The sequence below is a fragment of the Eulemur rufifrons genome, chromosome 3 (assembly GCF_041146395.1).
Source record: "Eulemur rufifrons isolate Redbay chromosome 3, OSU_ERuf_1, whole genome shotgun sequence".
In the NCBI taxonomy this organism is placed as follows: domain Eukaryota; kingdom Metazoa; phylum Chordata; class Mammalia; order Primates; family Lemuridae; genus Eulemur; species Eulemur rufifrons.
In genome coordinates, this window is record NC_090985.1 from 339,278 (window position 1) to 367,046 (window position 27,769).

Genomic DNA, 27,769 nt, shown 5'->3' on the forward strand with positions numbered 1-27,769 from the left:
TAAAATGGTGCAGGTGCCACGGAAAACATGATTACAGGTCCTCGAAAAATTAAAAATAGAAATACCACATGATCCAGCAATCCCATTTCTGGGATAGAGTCAAAAGAATTGAAGGCAGGGTCTTGAAGAGATGTCCATACGCCCATGATAATACCAGCACTATTCACAATAGCCAACCCAAACGTCCACCAAGGGATAAAGAGATAAACCAAATATGGTACATACACAATGGAGTATAATTCAGCCTTAAAAAAGAATGGAATTCTGCCATATGCTATAACATGAATGAGCCTTGTGGACATCATGTCAAGTGAAATAAGCCAGTCACGAATACTGCATGATTCCACTTAAATGAGGTCTCTAAAGTAGCCAAGTTCATAGAAACATAAAGTAGGTGGGCACCAGGGGATGGTGGTAGGGGGAAAAGGAAAGCTACTGTTTAATGGGTATAGAGTTTTAGTTTTACAAGATAAAAAAGTTTTGGAGATCTGTTTCACAGCAATGTAAATATGCTTAACGCTACTAAACCATACACTTAGAAATGATTACCATGATAAATCTCATGTTAAGTGGAGTCTTTAAAAATTTATTCTTCAACTACATCAATGTTATGTGGTTTTTACCAGTACTATGGAAAAAATTTTTCCAAAGGAGATTCAGGGTGATTTCACCCTTGGAGATTCTGATAAGTTGATAAAGACGAAAATTTGGTGGAATTTTTTTTTTTTGCTTTTACCAACTATCACTTTTTTTTCCCCCAGATAGGTCTTATATCACCATGGCACAAAACTCAAGATTCAAGGTATTAATTATGAAAACTAAATTTCCTTCCCACCTTACTCCTAGCCACCCAGTTCTCCTCTAACACAGCCACTAATATTAGCTTCTTCTGTAGCCTTTCACAGGTAGTCAATATAGGTAAAAATATTTTTACATAGTATCATATATCATTGGCACCCTACCTTTTCACTTCATACTACATCTTGAAAATCAGGCAATAGCAATAACTTTTTAAAAACTACCTCCCTCAATTATTTATTTATTTATTTATCTATCTTTTGAGACAAAGTCTCACTCTGCTGCCTGGGCTAGAGTGCCATGGCGTCAGCCTCGCTCACAGCAACCTCAAACTCCTGGGCTCAAGCAATCCTCCTGCCTCAGCCTCCCAAGTAGCTGGGACTACAGGCATGCGCCACCACGCCCAGCTAATTTTTTCTATATATATTTTTAGTTGTGTGGCTAATTTCTTTCTATCTTTTAGTAGAGACAGGGTCTCGTTCTTGCTCAGGCTGGTCTCGAACTCCTGAGCTCAAATGATCTGCCTGCTTTGGCCTCCCAGAGTGCTGGGATTACAGGCATGAGCCACCACACCCGGCCCTCCCTCAGTTTTTAAAGGCTGCATTTTTATATCAGTAGAAATAGTCTCTGACAGATGGAAAAGTAAGTTGTTCTAATATTTTTCTATTGTAAGAAATGTTGCAAAGAATAACCTGTATATTCACACATGTGGAAATATGATGAAGTAAATCCAAACCTAAAGGATTTATCTGCAGGATAAATACCAAGAAGTGAAAATGATTAATCAAAGGACACATACATTTAAACTTTGGTAGGCATTTTTAAATTTTGGCAGACATTTCCCAAATCTCCTAAGAGAATGTACCAACCTATACTTCCTCTAACAATGCATCAGAGTACCTGTATTTTCTATCTTTCAAAAAATATTTTCTTAAAAGGCTTCCCTAATTTCAAATATAAAAAGGAAAAAAATCTGTATTCCTTCTCTCAAGGATCTGATTTTTTCCTGATGACTACCCAGCTGCCAAAAAAAAAAAAAAAAAAAAAATCCTTATCTCCTTTTCACACTGAAATGTGTCTTCATTATATTCTAAATTTCCATATGAATTTGGGACTACTTTTATTCTGTACCACTAATCTATCTAATCATATACCTGAATCATGGTGTTTTGACTACTGTAACTTTAGAATACACTTTTAATATCTGGGAGAACTAGTTCCTTTTTAAAAGTTCCCTTTTTAAAGAATTTCTCTGGATAATCTTATTTTTTTCTTACAAAATTTCAGATTCAGCTGGTCTAATCCTTAAAAATCCTGCTGGTATTTTTATTGGGATCATGCTATGTTATTGATTAAAGAAGAATAACATTTTTCACATATTGAATCATGATGGTGATTCTCTATATCATCTTTTAGGTTTTAGATGATTCTGCTATAGGTGACCTGCATTTTGAGAAACAGCCCTGCCCATCCAACTGCAGAACAGTGGTGCCTGACAAGGGGCGAGGGAAGCCACTGCACACAGTGCAGGCCGCGTCTAGCAGCGGGCTGCAGCCTATGTATCAGTGCAAAGTTATCCTTGTTAGAGAGATCAATAGTTCTTCTCAGCGGCAGAAACTGCACTCCAAACCACTTTCTATGGCCCTAGGGTAGAGGACAACTGCAGCTGAAGTGGTTCAGAATTCCATTCTATACAGGAACTTAAAAATCAGTGGTTTATTATAGGTTTAAGAGAACCAGAATGACATGAGACCCTGGGTGTGGGAAGGAAAAATTAACACTGTGACTTGAAAAGATCATTCTCCCACCTTCCACTCCTAATTCACTTAAAAGATCAGCATTTCAGGTAAATACACTAAGTTGCATAAAATTAAAACCTATGTGACTAAGTAAGTCTCAGTTGAAAGGAATGGGCTCAAAAAGGCTTTTCTAGGCCGGGTGCTGTGGCTCACAGCTATAATCCTAGCACTCTGGGAGGCCAAGGTGGGTGGATCACTCGAGGTCAGGAGTTCGAGACCAGCCTGAGCAAGAGCGAGACCCCCATCTCTATTAAAAATAGAGAGAAATTATCTGGCCAACTAAAAATATATAGAAAAAAATTAGCCGGGCGTGTTGGCACATGCCTGTAGTCCCAGCAACTTGGGAGGCTGAGGCAGAAGGATGGCTTGAGCCCAGGAGTCTGAGGTTGCTGTGAGCGAGGCTGACACCATGGCACTCTAGCCCGGGCAACAGAGTGAGACTCTGTCTCACAAGGAAAAAAAAAATAAAGGCTTTTCTTTTTTTAAGAGACAGGGTCTTGCTCTGTTGCCCAGGCTGGACTGCAGAGGCACAATCATAGCTCACTGCAGTCTCAAACTCCTGGGTTCAAGCAATCCTCTTAGCTCAGCTGGGACTATAGGCATTCGCCATGATCCCAGCTAATTTTTTTTTTTTTTTTTTTTAAAGAAACAGGGTCTTGCTGTTGTCCAGGCTGTTCTCAAACTCCTGGGCTCAAGCGATCTTCCCGCCTCCACCTCCCAAAGTGCTACGATTACAGGTGTGAGCTACCATGTCTTGCCCCAAAATGGCTTGTTGAAGTGACAGGCAGAGCCTTGGTGTACGAAAAGCACTCACCCTAACAATGGCCAGCTAATTAATTAGGATCACCAATACTATTTACATAAGCATATTCCCTTAGATGGCAATTATTTCCAGATACTTCTAAACTGGACCATTAACTATAAAACTGGAAATTTAATATCAGTTTCCATTCCCTACACTTTAGTATCGGACTTTAAAATATTTTCTCTCTATAGGCCAGACATAGTGGCTCATGCCTATAATCCCAGCACTTTGGGAAGCCAAGGCAGGAAGATTGCTTCAAGACCAGCCTGGGCTAAATAGTGAGACCTCATGTCCACAAAAAAATTTAAAAATTCATTGGGAATGGTGGTGCATGCCTGTAGTCCTAGCTACTTGGAAGGCTGAGGTTGGAGGATAGCATGAACCCAGGAGTTCAAAGTTACAGTGCGTTATGATTGTACCACTATACTCCAGCCTGGATGACAGAGCAAGACCTTGTCTCTTAAAAATATATATATTTATATACATTTTTTTCTAGCTATAGATGAAGATTTTCACATTGGATCAAATTCCCAAAACTGAAGAGCTAATACCAATCATTCTATTCCCTGAAAGTTTCCCAAACTCCTTCTTTCTAGATATTAACATTTAGAAAGGGAGAAACTCAGAGCCATTAAGGCTGATGTGTGAAAAAATATCCCATTGTATTTCTGGGTTTAAAAAAATTTCAATTTCTACAATGTGTACATTCTCTCACATTTGGTGAACAGATTATTCCTTTTGTCTCTGTGGGGGGCGGGGGCTCAATACCTAAACCCAACAGATTGCTTCTAGTAGACTGGTACGCATAGCAAGATGCTATGAAGTCAGAATGGGAAATCAGGATCAGAAGTCAGCCATATGACCACGAAACCAGGAAGTTTCTGAGTTTTTTCCATCTCTAAAATTGCTATATTCTTTTCCTATCACCAGTGAAAAAATAAGCTATCAAGATAACTCACTAATCAGATAATTACAAAAACTAACTTATTCAACAAATATTCACTGAGCTCCTACATATTAGGACCACATAGATATTTTAATAAGACATATATAAATTAAATAAGTCAACATATTATAAAACTATATATTTTTTTTTTTTTTTTTTTTTTTTTTTTTGTTGAGACAGAGTCTCACTTTGTTGCCCAGGCTAGAGTGAGTGCCGTGGCGTCAGCTTAGCTCACAGCAACCTCAAACTCCTGGGCTTAAGCGATCCTACTGCCTCAGCCTCCCGAGTAGCTGGGACTACAGGCATGCGCCACTATGCCCGGCTAATTTTTTCTATATAGATTTTTAGGTGTCCATATAATGTCTTTCTATTTTTAGTAGAGACGGGGTCTCGCTCAGGCTGGTCTCGAACTTCTGACCTTGAGCAATCCACCCGCCTCGGCCTCCCAGAGTGCTAGGATTACAGGCGTGAGCCACCGCGCCCGGCCTAAAACTATATTTTTAAAAGCACAAAAATAAGCACTATATTCTTGAAAAAACCATAGAAGCAAAATATTTGTAGACTACCAGAGATTAACTACAGTGCAGTTTAACTAGATAAAAGTAACTTTATTTTTAGTTTGTAGCAACTGCAACACAGTGACAAACACTTTTTAAGATCATTTTAAACACATTTTAAAATCTGGCCTATACAGATGTCAAAATTGAATTGACGATATTCAACATATACTTCTGATTTTAAAAAGTCTTAACCAGCAAAGCGATCTCTTTCACATTTATAAAGCACACTCAAAGGCAGACATAATGCTTAATCGTTCCTAGGACATAGGTGCATCTTAAAAAAGAAAAAAATGTTCTATGTCAAAATATTATAAACATTCCAAAAATGTAAGCATTTAATGGAACATTAGAAGCATTAATTATTGAACAAGACAAGATGCTCATTATAATCACAATGTTCTAGAAGTTCTAGCCAATGCAATAAACAATCTGGCTCCAGAGTCCATTCCTTTTAATTTTCTACATCTCTCTTCAAAAACAATAATAGATTTATGAAGACCACTTAAAATCTTTTAAAATCCTGAAGGAAAAATGAAAACAGGTAAAAAAAAAAAAAATACATAAAGTTAAATCTCAATACCAATTAAAGGAAAAAAAATGAAGAAAATAAGAAATATTTTCTGCTCAAATGGGCAGACTTAAAAAATATTATAATTCTAAAGATTTCATGAGTTCAGTGAATAGTCCTAGGATTACAGACCAGAACTTCATAATTAAAGTTTAAAAGACTAAATAACGTGCCGTTATCCTTACCCCTAGAATCCCAATCCCAGGAATCAAGTTTCAGAAAATACGGATGTGCCCAGACTGAACCTGGGAGTGGACACTGGGCTGCGATTACCCTTCCCATGTTTCTGATAGACAACACGATAGAATTTTATTTTAGAAAATGTGGCATCAGAGATATGTTTCAATTTTTTTAGCACATCATGTAGCTGTCATATGTGATGGGTTAAAAGTACATTTTAAAAATTTTCTTTTTCCCTGTACAGTAAGATTTCAAGACAGTCCCTTCTTCCCCCTTCCCTTCCTCTCTCACCATGTACTCAAGAAAGGCCCTGCTGAAAAGAACAGTAACCCCGTGGGCAAGACATGACGCCTTCCGCACTGGCCCTGAGCAGCACAGCACAATCCACAGTCTGAACAGCGGTTAAGGGCACAGACCTCAGAGCCAAACGCTCTAGGTTACAACCTCAATTCTCCTATCTCCTAGCTGAATGAACCTTGATAAAGTCACTTAACCTCTCTAAATTTTCTCAAGTATATAAATGAATACCGTTTATTAAACAGGTAAGTTAAGATAATACAGAAAAGTACTTGATACAGAGCCTGGCATTTGTTTAGTAGTTCAACTAATGTTAAGATATTATTATCTGTATTATTACGAAAAAAAAAAAAAGCCACCTGTCCATTCCTTAAAAAAAAAGATTGTCTTACCTGTTCGTGTTGTTATAACAGAATACTTGAGGCTGGGTTAATTTATAAATAAAAGAAGTTTATTTGGCCCATAATTCCAGTAGCTATAAAGACCAAAAGCATGGCACCAGCACCAGCTCAGCTGCCGGTAAAGGCCTCAGCTGCACTAGCACATGGAGGAACGGAAAGGCAAGCAGGCCTGTGTGAAGGGGGACCAAACAGGAGAGGACCCTCACTTTACAGCACCCACTCTTGGGGAACTGATCCATTCCCACAAGGGAGAGCACATGCTCCCTGGGGAGGGCATTAGTCCCCTCAGGAGGGATCCACCTCCCTGACCAAACACCTGCCACCAGGCCCCACCTCCCAACACTGCCTCACTGATTGTTTTGGCAGGGACGAATCACATCCAAACCACAGCAGAGAAGTCACATTAAATACACAGTATGTACAGTCCACCCTCAGGATCCAGGGGTTCTGCATCCAGGGATTCAACCAAGCATGGATAGAAAACATCTCAGGCAAAAAATTCCACAAAGTTCCAAAAAGCAAAACTTGAATTTGTCACATGAATAAAGTGATATACAGGCATCATAATGGGTATCAGAAGTAATGATTTAAAGTATATGGGAGGATGTGTGTGAGTTATATGTAATTACAATGCCATTTTATATAAGGAACTTGAGCATCTGTGGTCCTGGAACCAATTTCTCACAGATAATGAGGAATGTCTACCAAATTAAACTTTCTAAAATATAAAAAGTTCTGCAATTTAAAAACACATGTGGGCCCCAAGATTTTGAATAAGTGATTGTGGTCCTGCACCTTTATAAACTCTTCTTATGGAAAAATAATTAATAATGACTTATTGTATTTATTTTTTTAAGTCAGCCAGATTCCAAGTTGCCCATAATTGTTTATTTTACAGTTCTACAGGTGCCAAGGGTTCAGCAGGAGTCCCTGCCAAAGGGCCAATCACTGTAGATGAACACATGCTCCTTTTTTCTAGAACCCTAACTTCCGTTGATAAGAATACATTCATGGTAAGACTGTTCACATAACGTCAGTCTCATCGAATTAACAACAAACTCCATTTGCAATGGCGTGGACTACATATTTGTTTACCACCTTAGTCCTTGTATTTGGTACTGAAAAAAAAAATCAGTGAGTAGATTGCATTGTCTGCTACCCCGCATAACTGTATTAGAGGCTTACTTGCCTAATTCACAATTCAAGATTTAGCGAGTTGCTTGAGCTCTTAATATAAAGGTATGGAATGAGTGATGAGAAGGATGTATCAGGACATTTTCACATACGTGTAAGAGAAAAATCCAAAGCAAATTGGATTAAACAAGGTGTTTACTGACTCCTATAACTGACAGTGTAAAAAAGGCATAGCACCTTCACGGAAGGCTTGAGCTAGCAGCTCAACTGAGGTGACCAGGGCATGGTTTTTCTCCACTCTGTTCCTTCAGTGTTGACTTCTTATTCAACTAGCTTTCCTTTGATGGTCAGAAGATAACTGCCAGGAGGTCAATGACTACACTTTCAGGTTGAAATTCAGAAAAAAAAAGTGCCTTCATCCCAGCATTCCTAGCAAATGTCCTAAGATTCATTCTGACTGATCAGGCTTAAGTCACATGCCTGCTGTGATTGGTTTAGGTAAGACACATGATCCATTCCTACAAACCCATCAAAACTTATATGAAACAAAGCACATTAAAGTTGACCTTAGTGATTTAAATTTCTCATATTACTAAAAAATGATATTACTGCATTGAAACTGATGGGTAAAGCACATCATATAACTTTCCCTATCTTCTTAAAAAGTTACTCTCCCAGATTTTCATCACAACCTATCAAGAAAAAAATTAAAATTTTCCCTTAACGTAAATCACTTTTTGAAGGATTCAAAATGTACTACTAGATTACCTGGTAAAATCAAAACCACAAGTTTATGATTGTTCTTAACATAACTGAAAGCAACACCATAGATTTTCAAGAAGAAAAAGACCTCCTTACCCCATACTTTTTTGAGATTATAATAACAACTTAAAAGATAGAACAGTACAGGAATATCTTGACTTTGGCAAAAAAGAAAGAAAGGAAAAAAAAAAAAAAGAAGTGGTTTGTTTCATACAGCCTTAAAATATAAGCAACTAGATAATCCATCCTATGGCTCACAACCCCTCTTACCATACTCACCACCACACCTCTTCTCTTGCCCCGCCCAAAACACAGGTCCTAGGAACACAGTGGGGGATGCACACTTTAGGGAATCTTACTGTGAATGCGCACTCCAAAGCCAAACACAAATCATTCCTGAACTATGTTTCCTACTGTTCACGTCCCTCATTCTTACAATTAGCACAGAAAACACAAAGTTTATTCTCAGATTTTATAATGGAGAAGAAAGCAAAATTGCCTTTATTAGACTGAAAGCCAATACTCAAACATGTAGGAGTATTCTGGTTCTGATGGTAAAGTTGCACAAAAACAAAAGGCAAAATCCAAGCAATATGTTTTAGAGTAGAACTAACCACCTGAACATATATTACACACTAGTCATCTTAAATAAAAAGTCAAACTTCACTAATAATCCTAGAGGGAAGTAGTGTGGTTAAAGAAAAGGACGTGAATTAGAAGAAAATCTCTATTCAATTCCGTGGACTGGTTTTTCAAATACTCCTCCATTCAAATAATTCAGTTCAACAAATATGCACTTAGGAATTCACTAAGAAGAGTGCATTAATGTCAGACACGATAGGGATATAAACATAGCCTTTGACTTCAAACATTCCTGAACAGCATAAAACATAATCAAGTAGAAATGCCTGAGACACTAAAAGATAGGGCTTTGGGTAATCAGAAAAGGAAGAAATCAAACGAATGTGGATGATTTCTATAGCAAATAACAGAAAATCTCAAGGCAAAACTACTTAAACAATAAAGCAATTCAGGTAGGGTGGCTGTAGGCACAGTAAACGGGGCTCCAGTTCTACTTTTCTGCGATCCTGTTGGTGCTGCCCTCTGTCATGGAGGCATCGCCTTCGAGCTACTAGAAAAACGGCTACAGCAGTCCCAGATGTCACATCCAGATAAAACCAGCCCCGGAGAGAAGAGGGACCATCTTTTTTCTTCCTTTTCTCAAATGCAAGAAAACCTTCCCCAGAAGCCTCTTGCAGAGTTCTCTTTTATCTCCCATCAGCCAAGACTGTCTCTCATATCCATTACTGGAACAGTCACTTCCAGAGGGAATGAGATCCACTACAACTAAGATTACCATGGATACCGGTAACCATCATGACCATCCCTTCAGAGTTGGCTATTTCAAGAATATTTCCGGCCTTGGAATAAAGAAGAAATAAAAAAGAAAAATACATAAGCAAAGGAAGAGATGTGCCTAACTGGAAGAAGAAAGCCAAATTCTGAAATCATACATTAAATACATTGTAGGGATAAAGAATTCTCTTAGACTGCACTGTTGTCTTTCCCAGTGATACAAAAATTAACTTACTGTACATCAGTAAATGCTAAGAATGCAGAAGTCGTCCTATTTTTATGGAAAGGATTGAGGTTATTTAATTATCAGCGGGGACAATCAGACTTACCACTCCTCATCAGTGGAGCCACCCATTCAGCTACATCTGGGCTTAGAACATTCCATACTATGCATCCAGATGACTCTGCAGACTCACTGCCAGTAGCTCTTCCTTGAAGGTTTCTTCTCATCTGGGGAAGAGGTTTCACTCAAAAATCCACACACTCCAAACCGGCCCTATCTGCAAATGAAAGCATGCAATTAAGAGGCAAAAAGCTGCAGGGAGCAATTCCCCCTCCCCCATCTATAATTAACTGATCCATATGAAAACTGAACTCAAACATCAGACTAAGCACCATGTTTAAACTAAGCAACCTACACTTCAACACTTGTAATGTGCTTATTATATGTGGTTACCACCCTTTTCCCATCATGTAAATCTGTTGTTGCTTCCACAGTATACCGGTACAACCCTACCAAACATTGCCAGTAAGCAGAATTCAGCAGACAGATATTTTTGTTGGACCCACGCAAGGTTGGTCTCCACAGTGTGTTAAAGGATAGCTACCTACATTTATAAATCAGAAGACTTCACGTGAAAAATCAACACTTCTAGCTCTCTTGAAAAATCAGAAAATCTGGCAATACTGTACCACGTTCCCACATGGTAATAATCTGCTGGAGCTGATTAACAGTTAACCCTCTAGGTGGGGCATGGACTTCGCAGTTCTCCAAAGACAACGCCACTCTTTCCTGTTACAACCTGGCTCACGGTTACCTGCCTGGACTCCACAGGCAGCTGAGCTTCCACTCTGCTACGTATTTCTAGTAGCTCCCAGGGAACATTTTATTATTGCCAAAGCCAGGCATGTTTTTCTGCCTTGAGGATATAATATAGCATAAGGGAATAACAACATGGGCTTAGTCAGAGCACCCAAGACCTGAGTTCCAATTCTGTAAATGACTAGCTATGGGACCTCAGGCCTGTTTTTAACCTAAAATATATTTCTTCATTTACAAGCACCCAAATAAACCTATAAGCATTTAACACAGTAGGCAAACAGGCCTAAAATCTAACCTGTCTAAGTTAAATTGATAATCTTAAATCCACTGCTTCCTCATTTTTCCTCATCTCAATAAATCATACCATGATCCACACAGTCCTGCTCAAGCCACAAACATGAAAGTCCTTACCATATACTCTCCTTGTCCCCCAAAATCATCAGCAAGGTAATTGATTCGCCCTCCAAAATATATAATTTGAACAGATGGTTAGAATTCCAGCCTTGAAAACAAACAGCAATTCCTCCCTCAGAATCAAATACTTTGCTGAGATTGCCTATAAATTCAACTACTTAAATAATAGTAGCTTGAAATGTCAAGGTTCCATATTATGAGGAATATTAATATTTCATTAAAAGAAAAACGAAGACAAATAATGGGGTTGCTGCACATCACTCCTTGCAAGGTATTGATATCACAATTCATAAGCTTATGCAATTCTTCAACTCTAAGCTGACAAGGAACTCAGAGGCTATGCTAAATCTTATAATGAAATTGGGAAAACCAAAAGACTACTGTTAGCAGAACTAACGTGATTTTAGGAACGTTGCAGGATACATGATCAATACTCAAAAACGAACTCTATTTCTATAAAACAACTGTTCAAAGAACAATCAGAAACTGACACTGTAAAAAAAAGTACATTTATAATATGAAAAATATGAATTATTAATCAATTATCAAATGATGTGCAAAGACAAATAGAGAGAGATACTATGTTCATAGATCAGTGCAGTCAATGGTGTTAACATGGCAATTCTCCCCAATTTAAGCAATAGAGTCAGCGCAATTCTAGTTAAAATTCCAGCAGACTTTTCTGTAGAAATTGACACATTGATTCTAAAATCACATAGAAATGCAAAAAAGATAGAATAGTGAAAATAACTTTGAAAAAGAATACCATTTGAAACCTTATACTATGTGAATTCAAGGTTTATGATAAAGCTATAAAAAGAAAGTACTGATACAACAGGGATAAACCTTGAACATACTAAGTGAAAGAAGACAGTTACAAAAGGCCACATATTACCTACTGTGCTGACAGAAATGTAAAATTGTACAGCTACTCTGGAAAACAGTCTAGCAGCTCCTCAAAATGTTAAACGTAGAATTACCATATGATCCAGCAATTCCACTCCTAGGTATATATCCAAGATAAATTAAAACATATCCACACAAAAAAACCTGTACGTGAATTTTCATAGCAGCGTTGTTCATCACAGTTGTTTGGGTTCACTCACTCACTATCTATTCATTAGTGAATAGAGAAGTCAAACGTTGCATATCCTACAATGGAATAATATTTAGCCATAAAAGAAAATGATGTACCGATATACACTGTCCAGATCAAACTTGAAACATTATTCTAAATGAAAAAAAGCCAGTTGGCCACACAGCATATAATTCCATTTATATTACATGTCCAAAGAGGCAAATCTAGAAAGACAAAATATGTTAGTGGTTGCCAGGGGCTGAGGAGAGGGAAGAACGGGGAATGACTGCTAATTTCTTTTTGGGGGGGGCGTGATGAAAATATTGTAAAATTAGATAGTGGCAAGGGCTGTATAACACTAACTTATGTACTTGAAAAAGGTGTTTATGTTATATGAATAATCTCAATAAGGCTGTTACAACCAAAAAAATAATTTCTTCCCTCACTCCTGCAAAACAGAAAAATGGGTTATTTCCTTAGGATGTACTCTTGGAAGTACTAAGTTCTGCTCTGTGACATGTGCCAAAGTGCTTCTGAAACAGGTTCCACAGATTTGTACTCCCTCCAGCACTGCATTCAGCACCTGTGTCACTGTGCGCATGTCTGAATCAGCACCATCTCTTAAATCTGATAAAAAAAATTTTTATTATTGGTTGAACACTTTCCCCTCCTATTTTCATCATATATTTCTTTCCAAAGGGTCAGTTCTTAGCCTATAAAATTTACCATCCTTATGGATACAGCACAAATGCTTCAAGTTCTCAGGAAATGTAGAAATAGTTACTTTCTTGACATTTTCGTCAGCAATAATTAACTCATCCCAATGGGTTCCATTTCAGCTTTTAACAATAAAACCTGCCTTGAAGTCAAATATTTTGAATAGTTATAAGAACCACTCTGCTTCTCAGACAGGGAAATTAAGAAGGTCACTACAGTACGAGTCCACCTGGGTTATGTCTATTTCCAGTTTCCTGACTGCAATTCACTTTCAAGTGAAATGTCCAAGTGGCTCCCAAGATATTTTAAAACCATAAGGTGCAGCAGAAAGGAAATGAAACATTTATTAGCATCTTCTACAAGCCAAGTGCTTTATGTGTATTACTTCATTTAATCTTAATAAGCCTATTACCCTCACTTAAATGAAAAGGAAAATAAAAATCACCCAGGGTAAGAATTTGCCATGCAGCAAATATGTGCCAGAGTTAGGGATCAAAGTGAAGTGTGTCTAACTCCAAAGTCCATATTCTCTCTGCCACTTTACAGTGCTTCCCAAGCTTACTGACTCTCAAAAATCAGAAAGGACTTCAAACGTGAGTTCTGCCACTTACTGTGTGACTAGTTTCTAAGCTGCTTTAGAACAGTTTACAAAAACAAAACAAATGTAAAAAGAGGAGGCTAAAAACTCACTGTGGAATGAAACTTTTTAAAAAATAACATTTTTTTAAAACAGCAAAATGTATGGAATAATTCTAAACACTTTTCTCGAATTTATCTCAATTTTCACTTTACCTTCCAACAGAGACACCTGCATATCCATTCACAAACATAGAATGTGGATGAAAAACATTTTTTAGTGACTACACTGCCAGTCTCTAAACAAAAAATACATCATTTCCCAGTAAAAAAGTCCACAGTGACTACACTGCTTTTTATTCTTCTTTACCCTGTGAGAAGTGCTCTTCGCAACACATGCACCGTCCGGGATGTAGCATTGTGGGGTAAGAGAAATGGCCACTGAACAGAAAAAGACTCCAAGAGCTTGCGAGCAAGCAGTAATACAGCACAGACAAGGGCATAGCTAAAAACAAGGCAAAACATCAACGGCCTACCCTACCCTAGGTAACAGGTACCTTTCCTGTGGCAAAGGAAAAAACATTTAAATTATAAAACCCTTAAAGGATCTTTGATTGGCTTTAAAAATTGCTACTTTAAGGCCCAGCACAGTGGCTGGTGCCTGTAATCCTAGCACTCTGGGAGGCCGAAGGAGGAGGATCCCTTCAGCTCAGGAGTTCAAGACCAGCTTGAGCAAGAGTGAGACTCCATCTCTCCCACAAACAGAGAAAATTAGCCGGGCATGGCGGCGCATGCCTGTCGTCCCAGCTACTCGGGAGGCTGAGGCAGGAGGATCACTTGAGCCCAGGAGTACGAGATTGCAGTGGGATATGTATGACGACTCCACCGGCACTCTAGCCCCAGCAACTGAGTAAGACCTGTCTCAAACAAAAATTGCTACCTTAAGACCCAAACAATTACTTGACAAGATTGGGACTGGTAATTTCCAAGGATGCAATACACCAATACATATCAGCAATTCTTCCACAAGAATTTTCACAGTCATAAAACAAAAGTCAAATCAAACATTAACATAAGAATTCTTACATGCTAAATTTTCTTTTTCTAAGAACTCCCTCACTCTGACACATAACAAGGGCAACAATATCTAATAAAACTGACATACTACACATAGATGAAAGCTGTCAAAAAAACACATTTTTCTTCTAGAAGTATTTTAATATTAAGACATCAGTAGGACTTGGGCAGTCTAAAAAATATGAACATATTTACAGGCCCATATTTCACCATAGGGCTATTTAAAATAATTCTACTTTACATAGATAGAGTCAGGAACGGTTTTTGTTAGCTAGTATAAAACAATCAGGCTATTGTACAATGGTGACAGAGCTCTTGAGAAAAAAATTACTGCTTAAGTAATTCCTGTCTCCAGTTGACTCTGCCACATTCTGCTCTCCATAAACACCATCGTTTTTAATCACAACTTTACTGACAGCTTTGCCCTTGTCAGACAAAATTTTCACTTTCCAAGAAGACCCTTTCAAACTGAAGTAATAAAAAGCAATGCTTATAGGATCATAATATTTGCTAAGGTAAAATGTTATAGAATAGTATGTATAATAAGATCTTTTGTGAAAAAGCATATATTCACTGATTTATCTGGAAGGACATTCATCAAAATATTACCAGTGATTGGTTATCTTGCGGTGGTAGGAGTAAAGGTTTCTTCTTTACCTTATATGTACTTTCTGATGCTCTATATTAAACACTTTTTTTTTTATATGTACATAAGAGAGAGAACAATTTGAGTTAGAGGATAGGAAACGTAGGTGTCATATTTTATAATAATTCAATACCACCAGTTCAAATCCACTTATTCAGAATTAACATACAGCAAATGTTGCTCAAGAAATACCAATAAATTCCCCTGAGCCAACAAAGTTCAATTTTTAAACAATAAACTTCCTCAGATAAGAAAATGATGCCTGTAATTTCATGTCTCTTTACTGGAGAGCTGGGGGGAGGGTTGGAAATGGGCTGGAATGTCCAGGTACTATAGGAAAGATAATAGGAAAAAACTCGAGAAACAAGACAGAATCATTTCATTGATTTAGTGACATTTATTCGTAGAAGAAATCATGGAGTAGCAGAAGTAAATGATCAGAAAATGTAAGCAAGCACTTCGAGAGTAATAATGGGCAAAAGAAGAGAAAAGCCAGAAAAGAAAACCCCAAAGAACTGAACTCAGACATATTTATGTAAATCATTCTGGGGGAAAAAAGGGTAGATAACGCTATATCACTAACTGAATCAGATCTGCTTTCTTGACAGAAAAGGAACACCTTTCAAAAGGCTTATTTACCACTCAGTAGCAAAACCAAGAACACTCTCAGAGGAATCTGAAGATCTTCTGTGCCTGCGTTGGAATAAGCTAAACTATTAGATATACAGTTAAATAATCAACATACAAACATATAAATATCAAATTTTATGCATTAAATGAATCTCAAAGTAATCATCAGATGTGAAGGGAACATAATTTTGAAAAAGAAAGAAAGTAAAGCACTGAGGTAATTTCAGTAACTCCTACGAAGAAATTACCTGTAAACCAAAACAGGTAACTCTACTAGGTTAAAACATAAGAAATTGCCAATATTCGAGCAAAAACCAGCAATTTCACATGGGCCCACCCAGTGGTCTCCTGATAAATATTGAACCACAACCTCTTTTGAAAAAAAGAGCCCTGATTGGTAGCTTTTGCCCATTCCCATGTTGGAACTGTCCCACCACGGCCAGTTTCAAGCTGCCAGACGATGGCACCGAGCGCGGAGTCGGAGCGAGAGGCACAGGCACCTCCCCAACTCCAGCACACCATGGCTCCACGGAACACGCTGAGGATCAGAGCAGGTCCCAAACTGTCCCACCCTGTTCTAAAACCAGGCTTTTGTCTGATTGATCCAGTTTCTGTCTTCCCTAGGTTAGAAGAAATATGCTGTTGACAGTTTAAAATACTAGTACACTGAAATCATTCATAACAAAGAACAGATGAGACCGGTAGCTGGTTTCATCCATTTAACACTTTACTGCACACCTGTTTGGTGCCAGGTAGCGTTCTGGGCATTGTGAACAGCAGGGAACAAGACAAAGGAGGTCCCTGCTCTCCTAACAAATATATATAAAAATATATAATTTCAAGGACTGAGAAATGCCATGAAGAAATTAAAACAGTAATGGGGAAGCTATTTTAAACTGCATGGTGAGTTAGGTGATATTTAAGCTGAGACCTTATAGTTAAGGGGCCAGGCTCAAGATCTGGGAAAGACCATTCAGACAAAGGAAACGACTAGTGTAAAAGTCCTAAGGCAAGACCAAGCATGGCATGTTTGAAAAAGTGAACAGACTAACTTGCATAGAGCCTAATGAGCAAAGGTGAGATTGTCTGAGAGGTTGTCAGAGGCAGGAAGATCTCCTGAGCCCAGGAATTCAAGACCAGCCTGGGCAACACAGCAAGACCCCATCTCAAAAAAAAAAAAAAAAAATTCTGCTCCGCTGAGCACGGTGGTACATGGCTGTAGTCCCAGCTACTAAAGAAGCAATGGCAGGAGATTGCCAATGTAAAAACCTCCAATAGAAGTCTCATAGTTTTAGGGAGGGATTTTCAGTGTACAAAAATTGGTATGCCTGTCCTCTTGGTACTGTGCCGCCTATTTAGTCCCCCCTTAAAAAAGGAGAGGAATATAAGTACATTTATTGTTTTGCACGGTAAACTAGCAGCTAGCTACAGCAATCCCAGGAGTTATGATCACACCACTACACTCCAGCCTGGGCAACAGAGCAAAACCATGTCTCTTAAAAAAAAAAAAAAACACAAAAAAACCCGTGACTATAGCTGAAATAAACTTAGTGGTAGGACTACACACCAGCTCAGAAATAAGGATCTTATTAACCCAAGATGGTTACTTCATATGTGAAATGCTAACATATGAATTCAAGTACGTCAATGTTGAATTCTAATGAAGATGACCTAATTAGTCTATAAAATAGATTCACTATGTTGTTCAGGCTAGGACTATTTCAAAACCATAGGCAAACATTTCTAGTGGATCATCGAAAATCATTTTATTTGGTATGTAAATAGACTTTTTAAGAATTATAAAGGTCATGTTTATTTAAATGTGAAAGAAAAATATAATACCAAATCTGATTTTTGTTCAAATTACTGCTTAGGAGTTAAAGTAAAATATCAGCATATCAGTCTAAATTACATGTTCATATTACAAAAACTGTAAAGATATATACACACACATACTCACCCACACTCCCTATAGCCGTGAAAACCAAGTCCACATTATGGCCACATAAAAGTCCCAGAAGTCAATAAAGACAAATTTTTGCATATTACACACAAAAAAGGAAACTGTGTAGACTGCTTTAAGGAGAATTTATACTTCCACATAAAATTATTTATTCATTCAGGAACTACTACTCATTTCAACAATTTATCTAAAAGATTTTTCTTTTTAATCAACCAACAGGAAAGGAGACCTACAGCTCAGGGAAAAAAGGTTAAAAGAAAAAAAATCTTGTCTCAGCAGAATTAAATACTAAAAATCTGCATATCATTAATTCCCCTTGCGCTCTCATTTCCCAACTAAATATCAGTTAAACTGCATTTTAAAAAGGCGAAGGATTTATATGATCTGAAGAGAAACCAGAGTATAAAACTGCATTTTTAGACTATGCATTTAAGTCCGTACAAGCATTTTTCTTTTTTTCATTTAAGAGCACAAATAAGTATACGCATTTAATACTACTCAAATAAACTTGTGATTATTGTAGCTAGCTGCTAGTTTACCGTGCAAAACAATAATTGTACTTATATTCCTCTCCTTTTTTAAGGGGGGACTAAATAGGCGGCACAGTACCAAGAGGACAGGCATACCAATACATTTTTGCACACTGAAAATTCCTCCTTAAAACTATAAGACTTCTATTGGAGGTTTCTACAAAAAAAGTAAAAACTGCTAAGAATACCATTAGGCTTTCTCAGTAATTTCTCCTTTTCTTTGTTTCTACTCAATTCTTAGAGGACTATACGGTTTTAGGTGAAGTTCAAATACTTTTGTTATAGAAACATGCATATAGGCTGTAACCAGCATCAGGAGTAACAAGACAAGCAGCCATTCATTCAGGAACTGTGAGTGCCCATCACGAGCCAGCCTTGGTCCTGGGGACTCTGCAGTGAATAAAACAATGCTCTATCCCTGAGGGCACAAAAGCAAGACTGCGCCTGGAGGATGCCTGGGGGCCAGAGTAGAGGAAGCCAAGGAGAAACCTGATTGTGTAGGACACAAAACCAGAGAGGCAGGAGGTACAGATCAACGGAGGTGCTTATAGGCACAGTAAATATTCTGGCTTTTACTCTCAAGGACATAAAAAGCCACTGAACTGTTTGAACACAGGAGTGAAATAATCAGACTTTCATGTTAAAAGGATCACCCTGGTTGCTGGGTTGAGAATAGAAAAGTGCAGAAGCAGCGGGGAGACCAGTGACTATGAAAATAACACAAGCAAGAGGTTACGGTTGCTTACGGGGTGGCAGCAAATTGTCGTTCCATTTATAGTTAAGGCAGCATTTAAAGTATATAAAGAATGTACTTTCATAATTATTTGATTAGATGTGGGAGTATCAGAAGGGAGTATCAAGATGTCTATGAGGTCTGGGGCCAGAGAAACTGAAAGAGGGAGTGGACATTTAAAAGATGAGGAAAGGCCGGGCGCGGTGGCTCACGCCTGTAATCCTAGCACTCTGGGAGGCCGAGGCGGGTGGATCGTTCGAGGTCAGGAGTTCGAGACCAGCCTGAGCAAGAGCGAGACCCCGTCTCTACTAAAAATAGAAAGACATTATATGGACAACTAAAAATCTATATAGAAAAAAATTAGCCGGGCATAGTGGCTCATGCCTGTAGTCCCAGCTACTGGGGAGGCTGAGGCAGGAGGATCGCTTAAGCCGAGGAGTCTGAGGTTGCTGTGAGCTAAGCTGATGCCACGGCACTCACTCTAGCCTGGGCAACAAAGTGAGACTCTGTCTCAACAACAACAACAAAAAAAAAAAAAAAAAAAAAAAATTAAAGATGAGGAAGAATTGAATGGAAACAATTATTGGAGGAGGTGGGAGAGAAGGAGGAGGCGACAAGTTGTTCAGTTGTGACATGTTAAATTTGGGATCTAGATGTCTAGTTAAATTAGACATCTAGCTGAAAATGTTGAGTGCGCAGATGAACATACAAGTCTGGAGATTAGGAAAGAAATTCAGACTAAAGACAAAATTTTTAGTTAGAAATATATAATTCTAGCTAGATAAGATGAGATCACAAGGGACTAAATATAAATACAGAAGAGGTCTAAACATATATCCCTGGAACACTGCCTCATTTTTTAGAAGTTGGAGTGATGAAAAGGAACCAGCAAAAGAAACTGAAAATAAGCAGTAATATCCCAGAAGCAAAGGGAAGAAGGTTTCAAACAAGAGAACATTATCAACCACATCAAAGGCTGTGACTGCTGCTATATTCACTGACATTAGAATTCACCAAAGAGGTCACTAGTAACATCAAAAATGAGCTGCCATGGTAGAATGGAAGAGAAAAAAAAAAAAAAACCTCACTGTAGTGGATCCAAGAGAGAGAAGGAGTACTAAAGACCACAAGTATCAACTTTTCTGGAGAGCAGTAACTAAAGAAAGATGTGGTGTTGAACAAGGTTTTTTTAAAGATGGGAGATATCAGTATCTACATGCTGCATATATATCTATATGCTGACAGGAATGATCCGGTAAAAATAGGACACTGACGCATCTCGTTGGCATGCACGAGGGGATGGACATGGAAGCAACGCAGTGTCCTTGACAGGAGGAAGGGAGAGAACCCAGGGCAGCCGTGGAGACCAGGGGGAAGACCAGCAGGAAATGCAAAGAGCATGGGCAGAGGCCTGAGGGACATGGAAACGCTTTCTGATCGCTTTCATTTTTCACACACGGGAAACACGTTATCAGATGAAAATGGAGAAAAGGTTAGAGGTTTGAGGAGAGAGGTGTAAAATAGTCATTTAGGGGAATGCTAAAGTGATTCAACCAGGGAAATGTCCTGGGATTACATCACTGTCAGCAACACAAAGGGCCTTCCTGAGGTCAGCGGTCAGGCACTGAACGGGAGACCCGGGTCAGCATGGCTGTGTTTTCCTCAGAGCACGGTCTACTGCCCAGGTGCAGGCTGAACCGGACGGAGAACTGCATGTAAACGGTGTGGGGTGGAGGGCTGGCCAGGGGAGTGCAATGGAGGAGCGCCCTACATGGAACTGCGGGCGTATGAAAGGGAGACATTATAATAGTGGACCATGGCTTCAAGGCAGGGAAAATATTCAAGTAAGGATGTGCAGGAAGGGGGACAGTACAGAGGTGGCAGAAGCAATGGACTGCAGGTCCCAAACAGACAGAAGTACTGTCAAGGGGGGGTTACAGTTGTCCCACGGGGGTTTGGTTCATGGAACCCCACCATACCAAAATCCCCAGATGCTCAAGTACCAGATATAAAATGGGTAGGTGTTCGCATATAACCTATACATATCCTTAGACTTTAAAGCATCTCTAGATTATTTATATGTAAATGCCACATAAGTAGCTGTTATACTATGGTTTTTAAATTTGTATTTTGTTTTAGAAACAGGGTTTAGTATTTTTGACCCACAGTTGGTTGAATCCTCACATGTGGAACCCACAGACACAGAGGGTCTACTGTATCTGACAGAAGTTGGAAATAGAGGATGTGGAGGCCCCAGTGGAATTATGCCAAATGAAATATCCTTAGTAAAGTATGGGCAGTTCTGGTTAAAATGTTATAGAACTACCTTAAACACTAAAGCACAACGTCACCCTGGGCAAAGTGGGCCCGCAGATAAGGAAAGCTGGGAAGTGAAATTAAAGATAGAGAATTATATCACAGGAATTGTAGCTGGGGGTCCCAGACATAGAATTCTCAAGAAAACTATTTCCAGCAGTCCTAGGGCGTCAGCTTTGAACAACCTGTCCAACCCAGAAGGCAAAAATGCCAGATCACAATCAGATGACCTAAAATAAACCATACCTTTCCCCTCGATCCCTTTTCCGCACGGAGCTGGACCCTGAGCAGGTGAGGACGTCATATTGAAGAGAATCTGGCAAAGTAACAAGAGAAATCAAGTAGGAATCTTCCTCCAAAGCAGGCTTCTAGGTCTGAAACAGTGGGAACCAAAGAAGAGTTCAGAATTGTGTGAGAGTCTCAACACAGATTATACTGAACTGCACCTTCTAATGACTAAAATAAGATTACGAATGACAAGTAACCACAAGAGTTTTTATTACCTGAAAATTACTGGAAAAGCTATCTGATCTTACTAAGAGCTCATGCAGATGTAGAGACTGAATCTATAGAGGGTCTGAAGGCACAGTGAAAACTGTTTTCTGCTTAAACCTTACCAAGTCCCATCCACTGAACATACTAGTTCCACAGATACCCATAAATTCCCACTACATGTAAGGTATAAAATATACACAATGCTAGATGTAGTAAAAATTCATTTTTGCTTTACTAAGCAAAAAGTGAAAGTCAATTATTAAGTCAAATAAAACAAAAGTCATTTTATGTTTGCGTACAAGTACAAAATTTGATCATGGAAGATGTCATAAGAAATCTTAGCATGAGTTTCTAAGTGGGCAAGTAACAAAATAGAAATATCAGGGCTCACCATTTAGTCATTTTCAAAGTCACCTCTATTTAATGTGGACTTATCTAATGCATTCTAGGAAAAGGAGTATGTGTTACTATAATTTTGACTGAAATACATTTACAGGTATTTTACAGTGTCAAGATAAAGACAATTTATTACCAAGTCTTTTTGGCATTTCAATTCAGAAACCCCATCTGGATGCAGTCACAGAGCAGTCTCAACTAAATTCTAGTCCATTCATAATTTGGTAGTATTACAGCAAGAGTCAAGCATACTTAAGCTTTGAACTGAGGCAGCAAGTCAATATTTAATATACTAAATTCCAAGATTTTCCAGGAAGTATGAAAAAAAAAATCAGAAAAAATGCTATCACCTAACTAGCAAGCAAGCATTAAGGATAAGCACATGTTTTACTCAGTTCCTCTCAAGAATACACAGGGAACCTACAATGCCCCATTCTGACACAGACCTAAAACATTACTAACATTTAACATTCAATAAAATGTTAAAATATTTGTTTCATAAAAACTGAGATAAGAAAACACTAAAACAGGCCAGGTGGGGTGGCTAGTACCTGTAATCCCAGCAGTTTGGGACGCAGAGGCTAGGAGTTCCAGACCAGCCTCGGCAACATAGCAACACCTCGTCTCTACAAAAAATTTGAAAATTAGCCGGGCATGGCAGTGCAGCTTATTATCCCAGTTACTCGGGAGGCTGAGGTAGGAGCACTGCTTGAGCCCAGGTGTCTGAGGTTGCAGTGAGTGACAGTCATGCCACTGCACTCCAGCATGGGTGACAGAGTGAGACCCTGTCTCTAAAATTTAAAAAAAAAAAAAAAACCTACAATAAATCAAAACCAATAAGCATGTTTCATTGTAAGTGAAAAATCTTATAAAACCTTTAAAAAGTCCCAGATTCATCCTAAAACAGATGAGAAACCTAAACGTTTTCATGTCTTTGAAAAAGACAACTGGGAATGAAAAACATAATAGCAACCTATACTAGACAATAAACCTGAGAAATTTGTTATATAGCATTTAAATAAAAAGTTTAAAATTCAAAAATGTTTTCTACAAATGCTAATAAACTCTCACAATCTACACAAACATGGGCACAGCTGCAAATGCCTTCTTAGCATCATTCTTAATCACTTGATTAATTACATCTGAGAGAAAAGAAATTCCTTCTAGATCACTCTGAAGGGTCTTACAAAAAAAGGAACCCCCCCCAGCAGCCACATCTACCTCGATGAAGAAAACACCAACATTTCAAATATTCCAACAATTACAAAATAGGATAATCCTGGAATTTACTCAGCCTCAAAACATTATGAACTACTCCAACACAGGAATAATACTTTAAAAACATTTACAGTGTTTTCTAAAGTACAAAAAATATTCATTATGAATCCTGATTTCTTGGAAAAAATTATTTTAACATGTCTCCATGCTGTTGATTGTCAAGAATTCTGATGATGTGCTTATCCAAAAAGAATGCCAGGCACTTTTTATTTAACATATCACAGCCTGCTTACATTGTTCTTTATCATCACTATTAGATTTCTTATCAACACCAGACTGATAGTGATAAATTGTCAAGAAATACACATTTCTTCCTCCAAGAAATACACATTTAAAGAAAAACTATCACAACTCTTTACCACTAAAATTTGAGGGATTCCTTCCCTTACTATTCCTAGGAACAACAATCACAAAGAGCTAATAACCAGTAAGTCTAAAATCTAAAACTTCTATTTGAATGTATACATTATTTTCAACAATGTATAAACTATTATAAGCATTGACAAGTCAAAAGGGTCCACCAAAATTCAAAAGCTAACTGCAAAAAAATTAGTAATCTACATTATTTTGTAAAGATCATGATTGGCTTTAGAGTACATTAACTCAGACTTCTGAAGAGGCCAAATATTGTTTTTAAACATATACTGTATTTGTTTGTTAATAGTAAAGAAAAGGACAAAATAAAATTCCTGAAACGGTGCTTTACTTAAAAACGTTTCTTATGGAAAAGAAATCCAATGTTTATCATCAGTGATTTTTAAAAATAGAAAATATTGTTGTTGCAAAGATTTACAGAACACAGAACCAGAAGTCCATGACCTCTCAATAAATACACTGTACTAAAATCTTCTTGTAAGAGAGAGATAATAAAAACACCAGTCTGTTAAAGCTCTTCCTCCCTTCTTTTTAAAATGTAGATAGATTTTACTAAACTGACAATATGAAAGTGGAACCCAATAATCTTAGCCCTCTTAAGTTACTTATTAACTTTTAAATAGACTGTTATGAATTTACAGTTCCTGCAGTTCACCTGCCACTTTTCCCAACTTAAAGCAGGTGCTAGGGGTTAAAGACAGTCTCCACTTGCAACATCGATTATAAGAAAGAACTTTATGCTCATTTTAAAAAAGGATTATTGTGAGTTTTGTTCGTCCCCAGAAACACCACTCAACACAGATCTCAGCACATAATAGATGTTTAATGAATACCTGTTGAATAAATGGTAATGTTTAATTGTATTAGTGGAACATTAGTTTTTTTTCTTCCTTCAATTTACAGTTCTCCCTTTTTGGAAAAGACACTCAAGACCATAGCAGTCCCTCAAAAACACATAAACAACTTTATTCACAATGAAAAATAAAGCTGGGTCTCAAAATACAATCCCAGCGCCTCTTTATGTTCCCCATTATTTTTAAAGAAAATGAGAAATAAAGCCTGTTTTTAAGAAATAGATAATGTATACCAACTTTTCTCAAAATAAAAAAATTCACATTTCAAATTTATTTTCTGTTAGTAGTATTGAGAGTCACAACTGATTGTTCCAAAATATGCATATATTGGGTAAAAATCAAAAACAAGCATATAAACAAAACTACATGTTTTTTGCCAACGTTTTTTCCTTAATCTTAGTCAAAAGGATATGTGCCTAAATTTTACTAGATGTGAGACCAGCTTGGTCTGATGTTTCCAGATTCATTCGTTCAACAAATATTTTATTTTTTTATTTTTTATTTATTTATTTTTTTTTTTTGAGACAGAGTCTCACTCTGTTGCCCGGGCTAGAGTGAGTGCTGTGGCGTCAGCCTAGCTCACAGCAACCTCAAACTCCTGAGCTCAAGCGATCCTCCTGTCTCAGCCTCCCGAGTAGCTGGGACTACAGACATGTGCCACCATGCCCGGCTAATTTTTTGTATATATATATATTTTAGTTGTCCATATAATTTCTTTCTATTTTTAGTAGAGACGGGGTCTCACTCTTGCTCAGGCTGGTCCCGAACTCCTGACCTTGAGTGATCCACCCGCCTCGGCCTCCCAGAGTGCTAGGATTACAGGCGTGAGCCACCTCGCCCGGCCCAACAAATATTTTAATGAGCATCTACTGTATTCCAAGCCCTTTAACGTTTAAATTTGCAAACTGCACACCACCACCGAATTCCTCTACGAAGCCTTGTCATTTAAAATAATTGCAAGGTAATAAGGAATCTCAACACTGTTTCTTGTACACATTAAGTCAGTGGATTGGGGCGCTTTTTCAGCCGTCAAAGCGGCATCAGCGAGCCGCTACCCACCACACCCGGGACCCAAAATCCCAACCAGCAGCCACAGCCGGTGAAACCACCTGTGAGAGTCGTCCGCGCTCCTCCTCCGAGGAGGCGGCCGGGACTTCTGCTCCGAGCCCAGCGAGCTCCGCTGCGGGACCGCGGGCGGGACGCGCCGGGCGCCTCGGGCGACAGTCCGGCTCCGGAGCCGGGTCCCCGTCCCGCCAACCCTCACCTGGAGACCCCGGGCCGTCCCCGCCCGCCCCTCGCGCCACCCTCGCGACCGCCAGACCCGCCAAGTGGGGGGAGGGGTCTGCGTTTCCGCTTTACCGCGGCGGGCGGTGGGCACCTCGGTCGCCGCCTGCCTGAATTCCGAGCTGAGCTCGGGTCCCTGCCTCAGAGAGAAGGGACGAAACCCAAAGGGCGGGTCCCCGGGGAAGAGACCTCGCCCGAACCTGGAAACGGAGCCGCTGGCTCAGCCCGCAGCCCGCAGCCCGCGCTCACCGCGGAGCCGTCGGGGACCGCGGTTCAGGGCCTCAGGCCGCCGACCAAGGGCCCGAGAGGGCGAGGCGCGGGGCCTGCGCTGCACTCACCGTCGCCTCTGTCTCCGCCGCCCGCTCCCGCAGCGCCGCTCTCGGCCGGCTCCACAGCTCCTGCCGCCCCGACGCCCGCAGCTGCGCTCCCGGCTCCCTCCGCCCCGCCTCGTGCGCGGGCGCAGCCACAAGCCTCGCGCGCTCCTAGAGCAGCGGAGGGCGGGGCTTCATCGCGCACCGCCCCAGCCAGGCCCCGCCCCAGCCAGGCCCCGCCCCGGCCAGGCCCCGCCCCAGCCAGGCCCCGCCCCAGCCAGGCCCCGCCTCGAGATGGGCCGGCCGGCGGGCGGCGCCACCCCCACCTTGGAGCGGCGCAGGCTGGGCGGCCGCTGCTGTGGGGAACCGACCGCCCACGGCAGGGGGTGGAGCCTGCGCGGGAAAGCGCGCGCGGAAGATGGCGACCGAGCCTGGGCGGGAGCGCGCGGGAGCCTCTTCCCAGCCCGGCCCGCAGGCGGCTGCGGCTCGCGCCCGCCCGGCCGAGGAGGGGCGGCGTCTGCGCGCGGTGTGGGCCGCGGCCGCGCCCTGAGGAGGAAGCGGGGTGCGAGCTGGCGGGGGGCGAGGTGTCTGTCCCTAGCAGTTGCGACCTCGAGGTCCTGAAACCCTCCGACCACTGTTTTTTTCAATGTCACAGTCAGAATCGTTTTGTCATTCGCTGGCTTCAGGCCCGGCACATCCAGCTGGCATTTGCAATGCGAAAACTGTTCGTGCCCCAGACCTCTGTGACTCCTCCCCGGATCGCATACGTCCCAGAAGTCGGGACACATGACAGTGTCCCAGTCTAGCGGCCAGCACTCCACCAAAGGACCCGCCAAACTCTGCCTGTGGTCAAAGGGACAGAGAGAGCCAGGTGCCGGTGTCAGGGCATCCTTCCAGCTGCTCAGGCCACAGACCTTGGCGTCATCCTTGGTCCCTCTCACACTCTCATTTTCACTTCCAATCTGCCAAGAAAGCTCGTTGGTTCCACTTCCAAAATAAATCAGACTAGTTCTCACCTGCGTTACTTCCAGCATCTCAATTATACCTCAGTGACCTACTAAACCGCAGGGCCTCCCTGCCCATCATCTACTCTGTTTACTGTCAAACCAGCCGGAATATCCTCTCACAAGGAAATGTCACTTAGCGTTGATACTTAGCCTGAGCCAGGTATTTAAAATTGCAACCGCCAGACACTAATTCTCGATCCTTCCTACCTCATTCTTTTTCTTTTCTTCCCATGACACTTCACACCTGGTAGCAATTTCTATGGTCAGCTTTCCGGATCTATGGTTAGGCATTCAGAGATTCAACTAACCGCAGATCAAAAATAGTCAGGAAAAAAATTTAAATAACACAAAAAATACAGTATAACAACTATTTATATAGCATTTACATTGCATTTGGTATTGTAAGTAATCTAGAGATCATTTAAAGTATACAGGAGGATA

General features: G+C 39.9%; 1 long non-coding RNA gene across 1 annotated transcript in view; it reads right to left on the bottom strand.

Moving 5' to 3' along the window:
* Window positions 1-26,436, bottom strand: part of LOC138381903 (uncharacterized) — a 33,171-nt gene extending 6,735 nt beyond the window's left edge. Inside the window, exons 1-3 of the long non-coding RNA XR_011233188.1 lie at window positions 26,349-26,436; window positions 21,575-21,702; window positions 9,936-10,106 (exon numbers count right to left, since the gene is read on the bottom strand). This is a non-coding gene — a long non-coding RNA (uncharacterized lncRNA). The remainder of the gene's footprint in view (window positions 1-9,935; window positions 10,107-21,574; window positions 21,703-26,348) is intronic.
* Between the last annotated feature and the right edge of the window lie 1,333 nt (window positions 26,437-27,769).